At 40.8% G+C, this 23,210-nt stretch overlaps 1 long non-coding RNA gene across 1 annotated transcript in view; it reads left to right on the forward strand.

Moving 5' to 3' along the window:
• The window catches only part of LOC112988340 (uncharacterized), a 99,401-nt gene extending 89,171 nt beyond the window's left edge, over positions 1–10,230 (forward strand). The window contains exons 9-10 of the long non-coding RNA XR_010388914.1: positions 6,941–7,314; positions 7,400–10,230. This is a non-coding gene — a long non-coding RNA (uncharacterized LOC112988340). The remainder of the gene's footprint in view (positions 1–6,940; positions 7,315–7,399) is intronic.
• Positions 10,231–23,210: the final 12,980 nt, after the last annotated feature.

Raw genomic sequence — 23,210 nt, forward strand, 5'->3', positions numbered from 1 at the left:
GGAAATGTTTCTAAAAGATCAGAAAATGATTTGTAATTTCACAAGAAAGCGATAAAAGCCAGGCTTTTTGGTTGTTTTTGATCTGCTCACACACCTAGCCTCACCTAGTATTTCACTCTTCCCAAACCCAAAAGTGAATGCAAACATCTATCAGGGCCACAGGAAAAAAGCTCTATAGATCATTTCATAGAAAGCTGGCAGAGATCCATATAAGCACCACACACAGCGCGCGCGCACACAAAATCTCCAAAATCACTACAAACACGCAGTCAACCCCAGCACATACTAGGCAGCCTCATGCCCAAACGCAGGAGTACTGACATCCATCCACCCATTCAAGTATGAACAAGCTGAGACAGGAAAACACAAACCAGTAACAGCTCCCTCATTTATAACAAATCAGTGCTGCATTTCCTCTTCCTATTACTACAGACTGATGCAGTCATACTCCATTTTGTTTCTGGAGATAAAGATACTGCAGAGAACACTTATAATTCACATTTCTTACTGATATCCTCCACGCAAACCACAATCAATACGGCCTTAGCTGTAATCAAATTTTTAAAAACATCAAGTGGCAAATTCTGCTAGTTTATCGGACAACCAAATGCCATTTTCTCTCTGCTAAGACCTATGTTTGAACTGCGGGTGGGTCTGGACTATTGATCAAAATATACAGGAGGTTGTGTTAATTCACACTTACAACAGTCACCATCTCCAAAAAGCTTTATGTGAGTCAGAACACTATGGTCAATGTCCAGCTGGGCTCTATCAGCTGACTTGTTTGCTAACTTTGGTGACAGCAATAGCAAAACCTCCCAAATCGTAACTTTTTTGGATGTTATCCTCTTGTGCGCACTCAACAAATGCCTCCGCTCACTTGTCTTCTGTTTCACTGAGGACTGTAAGACCATATATTGTGTTAGTACTCAGCTACTACAGATAATCTCAAAGAAAAAAAAAGAAAAACCACATACAAACAAAACCTTGTGTTTCTTTTACACAGGAAGCAATAGAAATATATGAGGCAGTGAGGCCTCCACAAAACTCAGTTTGAATAAGGGAGGATCATAAAGAGAACAAAATAAACAGATGAGACACAGAGAGACTCCATGACAATAAAAAACATACAATATGATGATCTCATGCAAGTATCATCCAGCTCTACTCAAAATAAATGGATGTGTGGTGTTAAAGAGAAGGCACATACTACCTCTAAAAGGACTGGGCTGTAAGTCAAATCTGTTTAAATTGATTTTTAAAAATAACTAAATAAAACTTTTTAAATTAATAAACGTAAAGAGCGAGCCAAATTCCTTGATGGAAACAGCAGAGACCCCATAAATTCATCCCCTCTATAAATTTGAAAAAAACTAGGGAGTAGTGATTTTCAGATATTTAAGGACAGATGCCCAAACTCATTCTTTTAACCAGCCTGGATTCAGCTAAGCATGAAGTTAATCAGTCAGCTGGATTCAACTAAGTTTCAAGATATTAATCTAAAATTTGCTGGGAATGGAGCTGGGTGTCCGCCCAAAAGGGCAAGACCTCTTTGATAACTCACTTGTGTGGACTGCAGATAGCCTGCAGCACCTCTGAGGACATGGAAGGAGGTTTGGCTTTGCTATCCCTGATGGACCAATTCCCTCCGGCGGAAATAACAACCCACTTCACTGCAAGGTAACGGCTGTGAGAGCAGCGCCTTGCTCCAGATTAAAGGAGAGGTCAGGGGTGGATGGAGAAGACACTGAAGTCGTGCTTTGGTGTTGGGGGGACAGAGGGGGAAGCTCTTTCTTTTTTCCAACCAGAGCATGAAGGTAACTAAAAGATCTTGTGCTGCTACAAAAATTCTTGTGTAGAGGATAGACAATACTGCTGAGAAACAAGCTATTTGGTATTCTGTTTTTTTCCACTTTTAACCAGCATTCAGCCCATCCTTTGTATACTCCAAACAGGTCAAATCTGGTCAGGGGTTTTCTGTGCTACTCATTATAACAATTCCTACATGCTTAAAAGACAAATTTTTTCACAAAACCTACTTAAACAAAATGGTACTGAGGCAAAAATACCAAGAGGCACCCCCGTTTTTCAGATTCATGCCTACGCCACTACAACCTAGGTTTTCAGTGACGTGAATTTCTAGCACACATAAGTGCCAAGTGGGACCTACCAAAGGAACCAGCTAGCAAACCCCATGGGCATTAAGTGCTTAGCATGCATTGAGCACTTTTAAAAGTTCTGCTCAGTATTTTACCTAGAGACTGACATACTACTGAGGATCAGGCAGAGGGGGAGAGAAAGGTTAAAAAGCAACCACTGAGTTTGTGCCCCCAATTGGGGACGACTAAGGCTCACGTATTTTGTTTGTGGCCGGACATACAACTTCGAGCAATACAGTCTTTTGCCCAAAACCACGTTTTGCAACTAACTGTACAGAATAACAGGAGAAGCATTTCCCTGAAAACCACGGTCAGCAGCAAACACCATGAAACACAGGGGGTGATCGCTGCAAATCTCTCATAAAGTACTGTATTACTGGGACCGAACCTGCTCCTGACCGCAGCGTACATAACCATGAATCTTCCTGTGATCTGCAGCCAGCGAGGAGCCATCATTTCCAGCCCTTCCCGGGGAGCCTGCGGCGTGCCAGGAGATGACGAGGCAGCGCGCTCGAGGGGATGCGGTCACTCCGACCCTGGAGGCAGGTTATTTGGAGGTTCCCAGGCTTCAGCTGCTAATTCCTCCTGCAGGTTTCAAGGCAGCCGGATTTATGATCAATCACCCCGTGTCGGAGCTAGCTTGGGAGCGAGGCTTGAATCCTGGCCTGTCCCCAATGGGCGAGGACGGATTTGCTTCTCTCTCCAGTTTGGAAGTCGTGGGGCTAATGGGGCTGGTATGAATCCCAATTTTAGTTCTTCAATGAACAGTCAGCTCCGTCAAGTCCATCAAACACAAACAAATCTAGTTTTCAAAGAAAGCAGCCCAGTATGCAGAAAGAGAGGCTGCGCTGGTCACAACCCGCATGCAGTCACCTGCTAGGCAAGAGGACAAACATGCATCCGATCGGCAACTGCATTCACTGAGCCACAAGTACTAGATGCTCATTTAATCATTAAAATACATTTCAATACAAATATATGCATTTATACCTCTTTGGGGCTAAATCAGCTTGCTTTGTACAGGAAAAGTGGGTTGTCCTTTCTGTCTTACTTGCACCCATAAAGAGGAGAAACTCAACAGAGTAAAGCTTGCACTTATTTCTAAATCAGGTAGTCATATCTGATTTTATGTTGGAGACTTAAATGTTCCACACACATATTTCTGTTTTGGAAATGCTTTTGTGTTTCTTTTAATTACACTTGCTTATAAATTTAATGAAAAAAATTGAGTGGCCTTAAGCAAAACAAAACTTTTTGTAGAATTTTTCCAATTTCACTACTTATTTTTGCCAAAACCAAAAAAAGGCAAAAAAAAAAAAAAAAAAGCATTGATACTTTTCATTGAAAACTTCCCATATTTTAATTGCTTTTCTACTTTCTTTTTCTTTTTTTGTATAAAATTCCCCATCCCTTTTTTTTTTTGCCAGAGAGTTCAAATATATTCATTATAGTTATTTATTCATTTTTTTTCCGAGGGGGAGGGAGGAGGAAGGGGAGGGCTAGAGGGGAGAGGGAAGGCATGGAAAGGAAGAGTAACTCCCTCCCTCTAATCCCCATTTCTTTTTCCTTTTGCCTCTGAAAATTTTAAAAAGACAGCACATGTGGGAAAGCCACCATCTAGAAGAAATCAAGATAAAAAAATCAAAGTTCCACCTTCCAATAAAGGCAGGCAAGAAATTATTATAGTCAATTTAAGGACAAAAAGGAAATACAATAAAAATGGGGAGATCCTTTTCCTGACCTCCTCCAAAGGGCCAAAGTGATTAGCTATAAATGAAAAATATTATGAGCCAGATATTAATCCTGTGTATTTTACAGCATTTATACTGCAAGCCACTTGACTTCAATCGAACTGTCCTTGATTTACACCAGCTTTAGTTCAGTCTAAAGTAAGCCCTGTGTTTTTGTTTCTCTTAAATAAACAAAATTACCTGTTCTTCAAATTAAATCTGTTTTTAATACTATATAAAGCATTTTAGGATACTTGCTGTATGAAAGATATTCTATAACATAGAGGTGTATTGTTTTTTGTTATTATTTTTTCAGTTCACCAGCTGCACTGAATTTCCATCACCCCTTACAGCAACTCTCACAACTTGGATATGGCCAAATCTCCCTTAGCACAGCCCCTGGGGCCTACTCTCTGCTTTATTTAATTTCTTATTAAAAAATGCAATCAGGACCATCAAGCAATCCCTGGTTTTCCTAAGGCAGCAGCTCAACAATATGATGTTTTCTTAAAAAAGCAACGTTTAAGGAGCTCCTTCCTCCCCTCCACAGAAAAGTGTACAGCTACCATCTTCTTACCCCTATTCCCGATCACTCTGTTTGCACTGCATCACCTCTACTGTTGCAGTATGCTGCAAACATAGTGTAGCGACAGTGTACGGGGATAACGCTCTCCCGGCGGGAGCAGTTTAGCCACGGCATCACTCCTCGGGGCTGCCAGCACGCCCAGCAATTAGGGTAAACCAGCCCGCTGCGTGCCTCACGCAGCACTTGCTGGGTTGCCTCCACAACCCGTGGGAAGCCCGTCTCCCCAAAACCATCGGCACGGCCGCCGGCGCAATCGCTCCTTGGCCCAGCGCGGCCCCGGCCAGAGCAGGGAGCGTAACCACGGCCTCGAGAGAGGCGGGTGGGCAGCGTGCAATCCCAGGCACAGGGAAAGAAGAAATATCACATCCTTCAATTTCTATTTTTTGGGTCCAATTCCTAATGCCGCAGTCCTCATGATCAGGAAGGCAAGTGATGCAATTCAATGGTTTTGAAGTCCGTATTTATGATTTTTCTCCTGCTGTTTTTTTCAGAAAGATGAGCGCTGTTCTTGTTATTTCTCATAAATAACTCTCTTTCCTGATTAAAACAGTTCAGAATGGTGTCGCAGTTAATTAGTGACGCAGTGAGCAATGGGCTTGGTTGCTCACAGTTCAAGATTTGGATCAGCCCGTCTGACAACTATTAACCCTCCAGAGTGGGAATCACAGATTTCTTAGAAGAAAGGTGAAAGCAAAGGGAAGCACTCCTATCCCACGCAAGATGATAGCCATTGAAAACCTCACTTCAAAAGCAAAATATAATGTCTAGTTAATTTAAATTAAGTTACTCCATTATTTTCTCAACTACATCTTCAATGTGTCACTGAAATAAGAGCAGAATAGAACCGAGTCTGACCACGCTTGCAAAACAGTGTTTGAGCATGAACCAGAGAGAAAGAAGACCCAAATGGAAAGACTTCAGCAAAACTGGGGGAAGAGGTGGACCTCGGGCCTGGGACGCCACAGGTTAAACTCTCTCACCTCCCCGATCGGAAGAGACGTGAGCGAGCCAGCAGCACCGAGCAAGGGCAGCAGGAATGGCCACGCGGTGCTTCCTCCCGCCGCCCGTCCGTCTGTCGGCCCGCTGCTGACCACCCCCCGCTCTTCCGAGCCAGGGAATTCCTCCACACGCCTCCGAAGCCGCGCGAGGAAGATGTGTGCGAGCTATGCTGTGCATGCACAGCACAGCGACTTCCCAAAGATCCAAACACGCAAACCAAAACATGAATTCACAGCAGCACACAAAGCCAACTGTCCTGATATGGAAATAGCTGAAATTTCAGCTTTCCTCCCCCAGCTGCGTATGTTGAAGAGTTGTTAAAACAATAAAAAGACTTAAAATTAGCAAGTCTACATACACCCATTTTCTGTGCAGTATTCTTGGTAATATTAGAGCCAAGTTACTCAAACTTTCCAAAGAAAAATAACCTTAAGGAAAATTCCCTTCCCAAGAATGAAAGCAACAAAAACTCACGACGCTGAAAAGGGAACTAGAATGGAAACCGTTATGCAACCTTCGCTATAATAAGCACCGAAAAAGCTGCTTGTATTTATTGCGTTCCTTTCACGTTTGCTGATAAATGCAGCCACATCTGACTACTCTGCATCAATCATGGAAAAGCTGAAAACAGCAAAACGTAAAAGTATTTTCAATCATTTGCTTTGGTTTGCAAGCCTGTCTTAAGTGAATGTTGCTGGAGTAGGATGTTGCACCTACAGAGTCCTTCAGGCTGCAAAAATTCAATTTTAGGGAAAGAGTAGTGTCTCTGTTTAGCAAAAATGGGAGTTTGAGTGGGGTTTTTTTGCTTCCCTCTCTCTATGATTGCTCACTTTTATTTCTCATCTTTGTTTAAGAAAATGACTAAAATGTAAACTATAAAGAGTCTTCTAGAACATAACCTCCCCCCCCAACCACACAGTTTTTCGCCTGTATTGCTAGGGAATCAAGGGCTAATATGACACAGGGAGAAGTTCCTCATCAGTGACATAAGAATTTAGGCTAAATGATCAGTTCCTTAAATAGACTCAAAATCTGTCCTACTGACAAGATAATACGACTATTTGCTAAAATAAGCTGTTATTGATTATTTATGCACTCAAACATGGTTGTTCCCCCCCCCCAAAAAACTTTAGAAATAACTGTCCAAAATAAGGGACAATATCTATTATTTTAATGAAATAATGTTTTAAAGCTCATTTCTGATCAACTTAAATCCTTCTATCCTGCAATACTTGCTGTAATTGACAACATATAAATAAAGTAGATGTATAAATAAGAATTCATTTTTAAGTAAAAAGAATCAGAACTTTTTGTTTTGTAAATGGATTTCAAATCTGGGAATGTTTTTTCCTCTTTCATTTTTTCCTCTTTCATTTTTTCTTAAATGAAACAGTGTTTTTCCATTGAAATGCCATTTTGATGACTGCCTTCTGACCACCTATAAAGATCTGTTCATAACTTTGCAGGGGACATGATGTTTGAAGGGACTGAAGAGAAATAACTTTCTATATGCAACTTCTACAGAAGCGTGACAAGAACGAGCAAGTATCCCGGTCATCCAGAGCGGAGACGCAGAACCTCAGGCTAGGTCCAAAGCTCCTCAACCTGTTTGCTCAGGCCGTTGTTGAAAGTGGACAGAAAAAGAGGTTCAATCCATATCGTTTTAAAGACACTCTGTAAGGCTGGCAAACGAAGTGGCAGCAAAATCCAGAATTCTGAAGCTTTTTTTTTCCCTCTAAGAAGGCAAAATTAGGATAGCCATTCAATGAACTCTTCAGGCTGCATTCCTGGCTAAGTTACACATGTGAAGGAGAACAACTGTGAAGCTCAATAGTTACAGGTAAGAGCTGTCACTTCTCTCTTGCACATGTATTTTTACTTTCTACTTCCTAGTTCTGGTGGTAATTTTTCCATTTTTCTCTCAGGATAAGGAAAACACAAAAATGACCAGAAGGAAAGAAGGGGAGCCTATTCTCCTTGGTGCGTGGCCAAGTGAGATAAAGAGAAAGGAGCTTGCTTTGCCGCTCAAAACACAAATATTCCAGGGACCATCTAAATTTACTCCCACTCTGGAGTTTGGTTATCCAGTCCCATTCTGCTGCTTGGTAATTCAAAGACAATAACTATATAAACCTCAGCCTAAGCTTCCTTCCCAAAGCTTGGCTCTTCCTAGCGCTGTGCTCCAGGGCCTTCTCTGTCCCAGATTTCTCCAGCTGAAAGAGTTAACTGGACCCTTCTGCCAGCCTTACCCTGCCTAACTATTCTGGATCTTACTAAGAGAACATCGCACCTGAGGCTCGAGGGGAGCCTTGGCAGAAGGCTCCCACCAGGGGAATTCCTGCTTTAATTCTATTGACATCCGTGGAGCTACAAGAGAAGCAGGCCTGGTCCTTCGCCTCTCCTGCTATTATCCACAAAAGGCAGTTCTATTTTTCTGCATAACCAGTACCAGAATACTGAACGTATTGGCTGCCAAGAAATGCAGAACAAACAGACTTACATGTTTTTCCCTTTATTTCCATCATCTGACCTTTGCTTTTTATGTCTTAGGAGCAAGCTGCAACTTTATTTACATGTATAATCTAGATGAAATGCTAGTTTGTGCGTAGAAAGCTATGAAGTCTTTGATCTTTGAATTTGAAACATAATGAATTAAGGGAAACATTGAAAATGTTAGGTTTTCGGATGACTCTCATTTCATGTTTCTGATTCTTTCTACCCAGGCTAGATCTTTTTGGCTTCCCTTGAGGCGTGAAGCATTAGTTCATACTCCAAAATATTAACTTGCATCCTGACATGGTAGGTACTCTAATCACTCGTCAATTGAACAGCGACAGACTCTGCATCTCCACAGAAGCATTAGACTGCAACAAAAATGTGCAACCATCCACCTCAAAATTTTATCAAGTCCTAATAATTAGAGGGAAAATGAATGAATGAGTGAGTGAGTGAACATCCTGGGTAAAAAAAGGAGAACTTAGATAATGAGGAAGACAACAACAACAACAAAATAGGGAAAGGGAAAAGGTGCTAAGACAGAGTCAACAGAAAAAAATAAATTAGAGTAAGAACCTGGGAAATTTTTTTATGGTTAGTTCTTTTATAGGTTTTAACCCAAGGTTTCAAACCTACAGCTTATTATATATTGACTCTTTTCATCCCTAGTCTGATTAATTTCATTTTTAAAATCTCAAAATTTTGACTTTCAGATGTCTGCTCAGATTTGGCTCTGATTGCCAGTATACAAAGAACACCTCCCCTCTTTTACCCCATACGTTACGTCTGCACTACACAATCTTCCTGTTTCTATATATGGTATGAAAGTAAGTTGTTACTGAAACTGTGGTAGAAGGTTCTTAACCTTTCTCGGTCAGAAATATTTTGCAGTACTGAAACGTGGGAGGGGGGAGGAAGAAGAAAGAAAGAAAAATAAAACACTAACTTCCATATATGTTTTCTTACTAAAGCAAAGCATAATTTATCATGACAAAAATTTTCCAATTCCATATAAATGTAATAAAGACTCTTTCATATCCACATCTCCAAGCATTATAAACATACTATTCTGATAAAATCATATTATTTTTCCTGAAATTATGAGCGAGAGAGGTTTCTGTGTAGGGGTTCTGTATGCAACCAAAAGTAAATTAATATGGATTTACTGTTACAATACCTGCTTTTTTATTATTTTTTAAACCTGAAATATTTTCTAGCTACACTTCCCTCGCGTTATCTCCATCCCCAGTGGCAGATGATCATCAACCTAGCATCACCAGGGCAGGGGTGGGGAGCATCTCTGTGGAAATAGAGACGACCCCTTTCTCCCTCCCACCCCCAATTTGCAGGATATTATTCTGTGACCCAGCTAAAGGCTAAGAGACTGCTCATTTTCTTTGCTGCCACACACAACCCACCAACACAAAGTGGCTGGGAGGTGGAGCACCGCCGCTTCCCTGAAAGCCGCTGCGCGTCACCACGCATCCATTACCAAAGAGAAGACCTTCCCTCCAGAAAAAAGATCACGACGATCAAAAGCTCTCCTCCCTGCCACCTCCTCCCCCAGATTGACTTTAATATCAAAAAAATTACTGCTCAGTTCCTACATATTTAATTTAAAGAGTGTTGTTAGGAAAATTTGACTTGCCAATTACAGCAGCACCTGATAGCCTGTTTTTTCCACAGATGCCATGCCTGGTTTTGCATTGAAGGTTGCATTATTTTGTGAGTCCATTGACTTAACTGCCTGAGAGAATAAATTTAATCTACTCTAGTTGTAATTCTTCATACAATCACAGGAAATAGGAATAATTTGTCAATACTAAGCTTATAATGCGCTGTAGACAGCATTCACACCTATTTTTCTATAGTTCTGCTGTTCTTTTTAAGGTGAAGGAAGGTGATTAATGCTTCCACAAGACAAGCATGATAGCTGGGTATGTCGTACAGCAAATTCAGTTTAACTGCAGGTAGCGCTGAAATTAACTTGTCTTTTTTCAAAACGCTCCTGAGATGAGGAGAGCGTTCTCAATGAACAGTTCATTCTCAAAACCGAAAGAGAACAGGGAATGTCCCTGCGTCTTTTAAAAACTCTCCAAAGTGTTTAACAGACCTCCTGCCAGTTTGTCAGATACCGAGCTTCCCTAGACAAATGAAACTATCTCAGTTGCACGGTACTTGTAAAGCAAGAACGTATGTAACCTGTTTTCTCAAAACACACATGCTACAAATAAAGATATCAAGTGTACTGACATTTCTGCATTACAGCTTAAAATAACATCCTGTGCGATGCCTATATACTGCGCTGTTAGCTCAATTTTGGATTTTCCAAACACTGGGTTTGCTTTCAAAGAATAATGCTCCAGTTCCTGTACAATACAGGAATATACTGGCTCTTAAGCTGGGAAACAAAGTTAAGAATGTGTGGGTTTTGGCTTCAGAATTAGCCATGCTTTAGTAATCTAGTATACTAAACTGTTTCTTATTAATGTATCATGCAAATACTCTCCAGTCCTCCCGCAAGTCTGACACTTTCCCAACATATCAATAGCAAATGTTCTGTGAAATGCAACTTTTCTGATGTAGGCCACCCGGACTTTCATTGTGATCTCAACCCACCATCCAAATCTTAATGGCAGATGCAGATTAGGGTTCTCTTCTTTTTTTTTTTTAATAAGGGAAACAATATTGCAAAAAAAAAAATGTTTCTTGCTAGTTTGATACATCATGTTTGTTTTTCTTCAGTAAAGAGCCAGCTGCTTTTTTTTGTTATAACTGAACAGAGTTCAGCTTGTTGTGTTTACTGAGGTAGAACGTAAGGTAATTTAGGGGAAGCCCCTCATTAATGCAACTATTTCCCTTACAATATGATTTTGAAGCGCATCTACTTAAACCCAGCTGTTCCCTGTCTGAATACAGACAAGAGGGAGAATTTATCCAGCAAATTTTGTCGCATGACGAATGAGCTTCATGAAGGCCCTGAAATGTCCGTCTCTGTCTCCCAGAGCATATTTTGTTTAACGTTACTATTGCTGCGTCACCTAGCCGTGCCAGCCAGGACTAGATCCCTCCCTACGCGGTGGATGCGACTAAGTGAACACGTGGTAGTGTCATATCAAGACCTGAAAGCTATTTTTAAGCCAGAGAGCTGGGGAGCTAGCTGCGGAAGACAGCAGGTTAATCTGCCCCGCTATTCAAGTGGTTTTGTGGTTTACCCTGGGCTGACAGCTGCCCCCCCAGACTGCAGCCAGAACCAAGTCGGCTCTCCCCCCTCCCCATTTCAAGCCACCCCTGTACGCTCTACTGCAGTCTGCAGCGCAGACACCATCACGGAGCTTCTCGTCCAAACAGAATAGTTTAAAACTACATACGAAGGGTAAGGAAGGAAGATATAGTCATTTATTTTTCACATACTTAACACTTCACAACTTTTGCACTATAATTAAAACCATAGCGTTATCTAGTCTCTTTTGTCCCTAAGTGGTATCATCCTTCAGAGGCTTTTCAAAGGCACGGTGGCAAGGGGAACCTCAAGGAATCATTTTACAAAGGTGAAGCTTTTTCTCTCCCCTCTGTTCTTAACATTGCCTGCAGAGAGGCTCTATAGTTTTTCCCCAATAAAGCATACCGTTGGTTATCATTTCACAGCAGGAATAGAGCAGCAGAGGAAAAAAAGGCAGCATGAGCTGCGCAAGTACAACAGCCGTGCCTTGGTGGCTCAGTGGCCGAGCAGAGGAGGGAGCCCAGAGAAGTGAGAGCAGAGACATAAGAGTGGGCAAAGCGAAGGTCTCTGCAAGGTCGCCTAGGGCTAGATGCTGGTACCGCAGTGTGACAAGAAGAGATTCAAAGAGGGCAATGCCGCACTCAGAGACGCAGGTCACCAAGTCCATCATAGCAGCCATGCTTCAACTGAACTGCTTGCCAGAAAGCAGATGGCACGTTTCGGGCCACTCGTGGACAACACGAAAATGTCACCCCCTGCCTCTTTACACACCGATGGGAGATACAACTCCCTTGACACACGGTTAAGTTACGGAGACCCACTGCAGGGTTCTGCACTGCCAAGTCTCAGAGAATTACTGAACATTTTTGTCTCCGCCCTTTTAGATGTGGCTTTTGGTGCCAGAAGATAATCAAGAAAGATGCCTTGGAAAGGGACGGGCTACTGCCTGGCCAAGTTCCAGCTGCACCAGTAAGGGTTTGACCAAGAAAAAAAAAAAGCCTAAGTGAAGTAGTTCAGGACTTGACTCAGGACTTCCAAAGAAATGGCTTCTAAGATATTTATTTTGTTCTTAACCAATTGGTACAATAGCCAAAGTGTCGTTGGAGACAACACCAAACTGTTACACCTCCCCCCCCCTCCAGTTAAAGCAACTGAAAATATTTAGAAAATTCAGGAGATTTATGGGGTTGTTTATACAGCAGATGAAAACAACTGATCCAAATGCCTCTATATTTTAAAACTCCAAGGTAGAGGAATATTTTCTATATTAAAAATAACCAGGTCCTCTAGGTTCTGTTGCCTACAGAAAATTGAAATCCAAAATAATTGTTTTTAAAAAACTGATTTCCTTTAACATGTGTACAAGATTAAGTTGTTACAAATAGACATGCTAGGTATTCCAAAATATTTATAAGGAATACCAGAGTTGCTTATTCTGGCATCTTCCACAAGAAAGGGGATCAGTATGGTATCTGGGTTTTTTTCAGAAGAAACTTTAAGGAAAAGCAGTAAGAACAAAGAACTGGATAAAATGAATTCAGAGTAAATGGCAAAGCACACCTCTGCCCGAGTTCCTGAGTGAAGGAAAGGAACTATACGCACACTACAAGACTAATCTAAACTTCTCCTCTCCAAATGATGTATTCGAATCAGTAATTGAAATAAACAGGCTGCAATTCTAACATTTCCTATTTGCAGTGCAGCAATACCTGGTTTAATCCACTACATTCTCTTAAATTTTAATTTCCCTGTCTTCAAGTCTATACAATACAGCCACATGCCCTCTAGTGAGCCACCTAGCAACTGCATCTTGCTGCTTGGAGAGTCGCAATCTCATTTTAAGTCTGAGAGATGCTTCTTTGCACTCCCATGCACTACTTTTTCCCTCTCGCAAAGATATTTGATGTGTTTTGAGCTCAAGCCTTCTAAATCATGTAATTCCCAGTGGATCTCTACTTTGAGGACAGGAAATGAAATAATCTAATGTCCTGCAATAGGGAAAACAAATATCTACTCCAGTGAGCAACATTTAGAGCAAAGATAAACTCTGGAACTACATAAGTCCTGTTGCTCCAGCCAAATATCAAAGGCACGGCTCAGTGTTTCAAGAACTCTTTCATAAGAGTTTTCATATGACTTGGAAAAAAATCTCTTCACTTGAGAAATAAATGCACATGTTATTGATTTCAGAAGCGGTAATAATTATATTAATATGCACAGTACTGCTATGACTTTTCGGATCTGCTTTTCTGCATTTTGGAAATATGCTCACACCACCTATGTGCCACTTACTGAGGCACATTCCTTGTGAAGGATATCTGCACATCTGTGAATGTTTCCTACGATGAGAATCTGGGCAAGGGTCTTCTCTAGCATGCCCTTCAAGACTAGATCGTCCGAGTCCCGCAGGGTGAACAAATATCACGTCTGCTGAGGAAACGGTGCTCCCAGCAGGTTTATACCATGCTAATGCTTGGCTGATGGATATTCAACCTTCATCTTCAGTGGACTCTCATGAAATACATCAAGATATTTCATCGGCAGCTCCCACTTTAAAACGGTGCTCTCATTCTGGCTAGGTAACTCAGGTCTCAATCAGCAGCTCCACTGTTCGTGAGAGTAAAGTTTAGCATATACTTAAAGCTTTACAGGATCAGATTCAAACACAGGATTATTCAGAGCTTCCCACAGTTCTTTTTTGCTCATTTGTGTCCCTCTAATGCATCATTACCCACATCCTTGAAGTGACTTACTTTGTCATAATATGTAATGTTTTACATGATACTAATAAAGTCTGATTCATACAAAAAGAATAACTACTGTTGTTATTGCCAATGATATACAGTAATGTGTCCTATTCACTTTGTACAAGTTACAGATGCACAGAACATGTGATTCTTATTTTATCATAATGATTATCATTCTTCATAATTAATAAAAATTGCACTATAATTATTGTGAAAGAAACAAAAAAAGATAGAGAAGTATTAATCCTGTTTCTCTACATATGCTCAGAAAATGACATAATACATCAGAGGAATTAGCTGCTGACACACAGATTAAATATTACATTTGGAATGTCAGTCTCATCTGAAAAGTATAAAATGCCTTTTTGAAATGTTAATTGATTTTTTTTTTTGTGACAAATGAGGAATGGTTATATCCAAGTACAAGTGATTGTCATTCATTACTTTGCCATACTACCAACTTTAAAACCAAAAACAGCAGATCAAATGTCTTTTCCAATCTCTAGGCCTTGGTGCATTTTCCAGACAGTAAGTCTCCACGCATGCACTTACACGAAGTCCTTCTTCCGCTGAGCGAGCCTCAGCTATGCCTTAGCTGGTAGCTTAAACATATTTCAGCCTGCTTATACGGGCTCACCTAATTAAGAGGCGCATCAGTCCCCAAATTCCCTTTTCCATAGGGAATAGCTGCTGGATTGTAACTACGGTTTTAATGTAAATCAATCTCCTCTGTGGAGGAGTTTATGTAGGAGTCAGAACTGCTGTCTGAAAACCTCGTCATCCAAACTGGAGTAGGAGTTGGAATTTCTCCATGCTGGGCAACAACAAACGATCTTCATATGAAGATGGTTATCTGGACTCAGCGAGATAGCTAGTCCAGGGGAAATGATGACTGACGGTATAATGCAGTCTGGTTAGTAATGCAAGTGACATTTCAGAATTTGCAAAAGATTAAGTAATAACGTCTGGACTGGACCAGATCAAGACAAATCAGACTCCAGTGGGAACTTCAGCGGCTAAAAGAGCACTAAATAATCTCAGGAATCCATCTAAAGATTCAAGAGGAAAACAACCCCATCCTCTTGCTTACATCCTCTCGTTCTGGTTCACAGTTTTGTCTTTGGTTGATGCCTCTCTCTTTAGCCAATATTTAGTCTGCCTCTTTAGCCAATATTATTTATAATGTATTTTGTTCATATAAATCAATAAAAGGCTTTTGGTAGCAACAAAGTCCCATTCTTAGCAAATATGGTCCCCTTTCCATGCACAGTCTGTCATAACCAAAGGAAAAATGAAGTTTTACTATTCATATTAGAAGCCATAATAACAGGCAGATTTTTATCTCCAAAACTTTAATCAGAAGTAGAGATCAGTAGAAGGGGAGGTACAACTACACATACTTGGAAGAAGAAGTGTAACTTCTGGGGAAGGAACGCAGTCTCTTCTCTGCTGACAATGGTCTGCAGAATTTTCCACAGGTATTCCTACCAAACAAGAAAGCTTATCACCCTGCTTTTGGAAATCTTGCCAAGGCAGCCTTAACAGCTGGTGTGTGCACATATGATTTTTACAAATACGTATTTATTTTTAAAATGAGGCCTAATGTCTTACCTTCCCACTTCAGCAAGAAGCAGAGCTCTGGAATTCCTTGTTGTCTCCTCATCAGCCTCCCACTGTGAAACTGTTCTTTCCATGCTCTTGAGGCTTTACTCATGATTATAATCTCACCTAAACATATAATCAAGCAACATAGTATGTCAGAATAACTCCTTTATAAACCACTAAATAAAAAGGCATAGCAGCTACTATTCATCTCTCTGCCATATAAAACCTTGTACTCCATCTCTTCTCATTAATGTATCATTAAAATTCTTCCGATAAAAAAAAAATCACACTTTTACTGACAGAAAATCACTACTTTAATGATTCCTGGTAATCTGCTAGCACCTTTTACCTGCTGCTGTAAAACGCTTTCAGAGAGAGCAATAATTAGGTGCCAGAGTACCCTGCGCCAGGTAAGCATTATCATCTTGGTAACTAATTAACTCAACCTCAACTTCCAAAAAACAAGTTAGACACTTTTCTCTGAATGCCTGTGGTTTTTATTCATTCTTTGTTTGTCTGTGCCTAATTTAAAGAATTTGAGTGTAGGTTTCAGAGCTGCTGAACCTCTGCAGTTCACCCTACCTTGTAGGGTGTCGTTCCATAGCTTTGACAAGCAACACATCTAAGGAGAGCAATCATAAGTGCAAATCTGAGTTAGGGTTACATTTGGAGTCACAGTGGTAAGAAAGAACTCATAGCTTATCCTTTCCTCCTGAAATGATTATATTATGTTGCCCTCTGCATTTGATTTAGCCTTTATATGTATTTTAACTACTTGAAGGTGGATAGGGGTTTAGTTTCGAATCACCTGGTTCATAATAATAAATACATTTTTCATAAAATTAAGAGCAATGTTAGAACCTTTGCCCCCCCCCCCCAGCTCTTCCAGAAATTGTTTTGCTGCTTAGAGATGACACTGGCACAAGCTCACTCGCTGCCCTCCAAATAAGAGAGATCATAAAGATATGTGCGATGTGTCTCCACATTAGGACATAATAACCGTCCTATCGAAGTCTTACGGTGCAAGACAGGAACACCTCTGAAAACACCCTTCCAGGCCACAGAGGGTAACCAAACGTGTTTCAAGAAAAGTTAAGCAGAGTTCTGAAGACAGAACAAGAAAGCAGTCCACATACACAAAAACTGCACTGTATCATAAAGCCAGTCTATACCTCACATTCAGAATTAGCTGCCCTACTCTTACTCTGTCGAAGTACAGGCAAGCACGTGCTACCCACCTTCATTGAAAGGCAGCAATAAAGCTGCATGTGTCTCTGTGCAGCTTCAAAACAGATTTCGCATCATTGTTTTAAATAGCAAGAGGACTGTATGGAAAGATGTCTGTATTTTCTTAATAGCTGTAACCACACTACATAGCACATGTCAAAATTCTGAAAAGAGAACAGATTCCTGATGCTTTGTACAATGTATATAGTTTCTTTGCTTTGATGTCTCTGCTTCTTTATTGTATTAAATTATCTGGATTGAAAAAGACAAAAAAAGAAGGTTGTCTTTTGTCTTATTACTGAACTGTCAAACAGTATTTGAGCTAAGAGAACAGCCAGGGCCTCTAGGACAATTTAGGGAGCGGAAGAAGGAAAATAGTTCAGTATCCTGCCTATTTGCAGAGTTAGGTATTTTAGCCACAAAGATTTCAGGGGAATCACATTGTTCTAAAATTTACCGTGCGTGACTTTTCTTTTTAGGTTAAAAAAAAAAGTGATCCTACTCTACCGTTCCCTAAGGGAGTCCAGCACCTCTCTCCCACTACCTTATTCTGTAATTATTCTACCTCTGCTAGGTTCCTCGGAGGGCTCTTTTGCACTGCAAGGTGCAATGGTGATGGCAATTGTCTCTGGTCACTGCTCTGGACACGGGGGAGAGATTTCTTGCATGCATTTTCCTCTTAAAAATGAGCATGACAGAGAGAAAAAGACACATTTCTCTTTTTTTAATATCTAGGGAAGAATGCCTGCCAACAGGAATTATATTCCTTCCACTGACCTTTGTCTTTACCTGGAGCATCTTTAAAATCAACACCAGCTGTTGTGGAAGAGAATTCTGGTGCCCTAAACAGAGATTGATGACTTCAGGAGAAGGAATAAGCAAAAGGAACGCAGAAATCTTAGAGAGGAAAGATTCTCTTGCCATGGCAGAAGCTCTACATCAAATACAACTGTCTCTGCAGATGAGCTGAAAAAATGCTCCTTCAAATCAGTCATGCAACTGTAGATCTGGATAAAAGGAGTAGCCTTTTGAAGTCAAAGGCAAAACTCCAGATGACTTTGGCCTGGCCACAATTTCAGCTTTGGACTCAAATTCGAATACAAGTTTAGCAAATCGCCAGACATAATATGGTTCAGTTTACTATAAAATAGGCATAGGAGAGAGAAATGACTGCCAGATCGGCGTCCTATGGAAGGGAACCAAGGCCTCTCTCCTTTTGCTCTGGCTTATTCAGCAGGAGTTTCCACACGTTCTGCTTGCTATGCAATTCAATAAAAGAAGCAAATTCCAGTCCGTAGCCCTGAAAATAGACTTTCCTTTTGTTGAACTGAATGGTCCCTTTTATAAAAATGGTCCCTAAGTTCACGTATAAAGATCTGGGAGACTGGGATTTGCTGACCTGGCTTGAGATCATCTAGGCCTTGAGCATTCTGCCTGTAACATCAGAAACATTCAAATGCTAGCAGATTGTGATAAATTACTATTTTGAGGTCACAAGAGGGAGAATTAAGAGTTTAAATGGAAAAATGTTAGTGGAAGTGACATAAACTTACAGGTCTGCAATTGATCATATTTAATAAATGCTGCTCACATATTTCTTGATCTGGAGCCAGTGGTTAATATAAGCATGAAGAAATGCAAGCTCCTCCACCCTCCATGTGCTGCTTCTGAGCCATAAACAAAGCCTGACAAAGAGCGGAAATGGATAAGGTCAATATTTAGTACTCTATTACAAACTAAGCATAGGGAGTAGGCAGGAGAGTGCAAACTTCTTGGGGCAGTGCAGGGTAAATCAGCCCAGGGAGGGCGCGCCGTGCTGCAATGGTTAGACTGCTTCCTGTAGCTCAGGTATGCTCTGCTGCTCTCTAGTGCAAACAAAGCATACCTTTGTTTTCTACCTTTTTCAGTAAAATTATTGATATGTAAAATAAATAAAACTATAAAGATGACTGCTAGACATACAATATCCAGGAGGCTCCAGTGTTTTTCCCCTTGAACTCCAAAATTTATGAGAGCTTGATTTAAGACAGAAAATTCACATACAGAGAGTCATAAGGATGTAGACCAATTTTATGTGCTTCATATGCTCTACTTTGAGAGTCTACAAGCACAGTAGTAATGTCATTATTAACACTTGGAAACAAGCTCAGATTGCAAGCAAGATAGGGGAAGTCACTGAAAGTCGGTGGGATCAAGCAGAAAGAGAAACTAGCTTTGGCACCAAAGCCAATGTGCTGCAGACCTACACAGCAACGCTCCAGTTCCACAGCCTTTCTTCTGCTAGCAGCAGAGTCAATTTAGGCAACTCTTTCCTCTCACCCTCCTCTTCCTGTGCCTCCTCACAGCTGAGCCGGTCCATAGGACCATGTGGAAATCCACGTAAAGGAATTAATCTCACACAAATACAGCTATGCAAAAATATTGACAAAAATAATCTTACACAAATAAAGAGAGCTTTTTTAACCCAGAGCAGGTCCGTGACCTCATTTGCCGTGCCATATGACAGTGACCTCAGCAGTACTGTGGGCCAGCAGCGGACTGGAACAAACAGCTGGAGGCCGAAGGAGAAGCAGTGGAAAGGACAAGGGAAGCTGGCTGCAATCACTTGGGTTCTCAGTAAGATTAATACCTGTTTCCCTTTGATAAACCAAGGCACATGAACACCACTGAAAGCAGAGCTGGGAGTGCTGTGAAGGTCTGATGTTTAGCACTTCCTAGGAATCACCCAAGACCTGAAAAGTTGGAACCGCCCAGCTCTTACTTTAAGAGATGTTGGTTAGTGAGGGTTCCTCACACCAGCAGAGACTATTTTAATGTTAATCAATTCACTGGCCAGGCTACTCCTTTGCTCAAAATAAAGCATCTGATTACATGCTTTGCTAAGTCAGATCCCGGTCACAGTTGCGTGTGTAGACTGATACTACGCTTACTCCAGTACAGAAAAAGTTAAGGCAGGAAAAAGACTTGGACGAGTTTCTTCGGGTGTGTTAGACAAGCACCAGAACTGACTATACCTGAGTGATACCATTTGCCAGGCTGGCATTATTAGCAATTTTGTAGCCTGCTGTAGGAACAACTTCACCAACAGTAAGCACAATATTTAAATACTGAACATTAACTTTGGGGGGGGGTGCTACTAAAACAGAAAAATTTGACTAGACTTCCTTCTGAGGAGGCCAAGAATTATATAATTCCTTTATAGCGAGAAGCCTACTTAAACTAAGCCTGGAAAAAAAAGGTGCAGGTTTATTCTAATCTTCTTCCAAATGTCTTCTACTTCTAACTAGCTACAATTCAGACTGCACAGGCTTTCAAGTTAATGTAAAGATGTCTCTTGCCTCTAACACTGGAGAGGTCTTGACTTTATTTGGTATTGGAATATAGTCACCAACAGATTCACTGACATGAAGGAGTCATGTAAACACGGCCTCATAGCTCCATCTATAACTTCATTCTAACAGAAGCACTTGTGGTTTAACAAGCTTTTTATTTGCCATGGAAAACTGAAGGGCACTGTACAGCAGCTCACACAGAGAGTCTTGGTCATCCAAAGGTGCCTATACATCACCCAAAAAATTAATAGAGAAAGTCAACAAAGTGAGAAGTTGCTTAGCAGTCAAATCATGGTGCATCACTTCAAGCTCATGAAGCAGAATTTACAGCTGCAGTGTTCACCATTTAAAATCAGCCCTTAATAAAAGCAATTACTGAGAGGAAACCCTCCTCTTCTGCTATACTTAGGAGATGGACACAACAGCCATGGGGAAATTCCGAGCTGCAAAATCACCCGTGGTGGTTTTGGCCTCAGCCACATCCTGCTCCAAGGGACAGGACAGGAGCTGAGTGCTCTTGCAGAGAGGAAGCCAGGAGACAGCTGGGGAACACGCTGTTTTTTCTAACAGCTAAGAGAATGAACAGAAGTGACACCGCATGCATGTTCTAGCATGCACTTTTTTTTTTTAAACATGCAAACAGAAAAACTGCACAGCAACTCCCTTTGTAAAATCAAATATTGGGAAACAATACAAAAATATATTTGTCTCATGATTTATGAAACTGCAAAACAAGCAACGCCAGCAATCCTGCCCAAAATGTGGACCCAGCTCATGACAGGATGTACAGAACTATGGGAACTCATCTCTGCAGGAACCAAAGGCAAAAGGTGTGAGCCATGCCTTTAACCAAAGTAACACATGGCCTATTCCCTTCCTTCCACTCCTCTCCAAACTCAGTAACACCAGGACCTAACATGGAAGCATAATTCAGAGAGAAACAAGAAACACATTTGTTTACTTTTTGAAATATCTTGGGTATCACAGTTACAAATGATGCTTCAGGCTTAATGCCTGGGAATAGATGATTATTCTCAGCTATAAACTGGAAAACTGACCAGGGAAATTTGAATTCCATTCATGAAAGCAATGAATTAAGTGTTGTTAACCATTCGTTATTAACCCTCACTGAATCTTTCCATCTACAGGCATCCCTCTTCCTAACAGGATCCACCAACTGATGATTTCTGCTGTTTTCTGTGGCCTGTTAGGAGAGGGTTTTTTTCCTGTGTAACTGACCCGCTGTTTGTCCAGCTCTCTGGTGAGGAGTTCAGCATGGAAAACCATTCCTGAGACAACTTCATTCAAGACAACTTCTGTATCTCTCATTTGAAGTCTCCTGTTCTACAGTAACCACCTTGCCTAGCCTGCAAGGTAGACGTCTGTCTCTGGTAAATATCTGTCCTACCACTGATCAGTCATTTCCATGGCCATTGTTCATGCTCTACTATCCTCTTAAATAAACAGCTCCATCAAACATGCATAAAATGCAAACATCTTGTTGCTACTTTAAAGGGAAAGAAGAACACAGATTGAAGTATGGAGCATACATCAAAGTCTCTCCTACCTGTTAAGACCTTCCCAGATTTTTTTTCATTTTATACTTTGCTTTCTCCCTTCTCACTTTTTTTTTTTTTTTTTAATTTCAGTTGTACACTTTGGAATGGTGTTACTGCCCTGGCCTGTTTCTGTTCCTTCTACTCTACCACATCCTGACTTCAAAACACATCTCTTCAGGAAACCTTTCCTCTCACCTGTGGGCACTCAAAGGGCTACCTCCCCCAAAAAGCTTTTCTACATCTTGTTCTGAGATTCTGTCTCTTATTTTGACTCTGTTTTCACGGAGAACGATAGAGAATTATGACCTGGAATATGAATGTCAATGTGATTAGTAAATCCTGGTCGGCTTTTGTGACAGTGCAGCAAAGCATTCCTCCTTATTTCCCTGAGGACAAATTTTCCTTCGGAAAGGAAAACCTATCTTAATTATACTCTGTAAATTAAAATCTAATTCTTGGGACTGTGTATATGTTTAATAACAAAACCTATAGGAGCTACACAGGACCTATGCCCCAACAAGAGGGCATCGCTAACATCAAACCCTGAACTGTGTGGACTCCTCAGACTTACGTGCCAGGTTTTCTTTGATCATGAAAATGCAAATCCACACCTCGGGTTTAGCTCAACACACTTTATAAACTCCTTGGGAATGCCACATTCTGAAACCAAGGTATTTCTATAAAGTTAGTACTCAACAGCTGAGCGTTTGTAGGGCTGTTTTCAATTATAACATTAAGTCCCACAGTTTAAAGCCAAGACTCCTAATTTACAACAGTACTTGTTAATTTACAACACTGAGCTTGTATAACGTTTAAGTAAACACTGCACTTCTGGATGACAGAAAGCTAAACAATGAAATAAAACTTCAGAAACATATCTACTCCTGCAGTTTTCAAAGAGCTTCCAGTTCTCCAAACAAAAACAGCTCCCAGCTGCCCAGCAGTCATTTATAGTCAGGCCTCCTGTACTGCTAAATATGTAGAGAAAAAGAGACCAACAGCTCAAAATTTTTCATTTGTAAGATTCTTCCATCAATTCAGATTTCAAAGGTAAATTTTGCTTTTGTCCACTGTAGTTAAGTTTTGTTTTGTGAAGGGAGGGAAGTGGGGAGGAAAAAATAAACACTAAGGATAAACACAAAACATACTTTATTCTTACCACTTCAGAACTAATTCAATCCTCAAGTCTTTCTTCCAGTTAAACTAAACCCTGGCCTTTTCTGATGAGCATTCTAGCTGAAGAGGACTCCCTCATGTTTCAGCCTTCTGCAAACGTTAGTCAAGCTCCTCTTGCAACTTGCTCCTCTTGCTCCCTATCTTCCCATCAAAAAAATGTTTCAGCTACCCAATGTGTTTTTCTCTAAAATGTCTCTCCTTTTCTCACTCTTGCCAAGATCCCAAACCTAGGACAGGTCAAATAAGCCAAAATTGTGCAGAATGTCCTTTTTTCTGAAAAATGCCTTCAACATACTGTCTAAAAGTCTAAAATCAGAAGGCAGTGGAAATGTATTATTTTTCAATGAATTACTGCAGATGTCACAAGAGGC

Source organism: Dromaius novaehollandiae, chromosome 4, assembly GCF_036370855.1.
Source record: "Dromaius novaehollandiae isolate bDroNov1 chromosome 4, bDroNov1.hap1, whole genome shotgun sequence".
NCBI lineage: Eukaryota > Metazoa > Chordata > Aves > Casuariiformes > Dromaiidae > Dromaius > Dromaius novaehollandiae.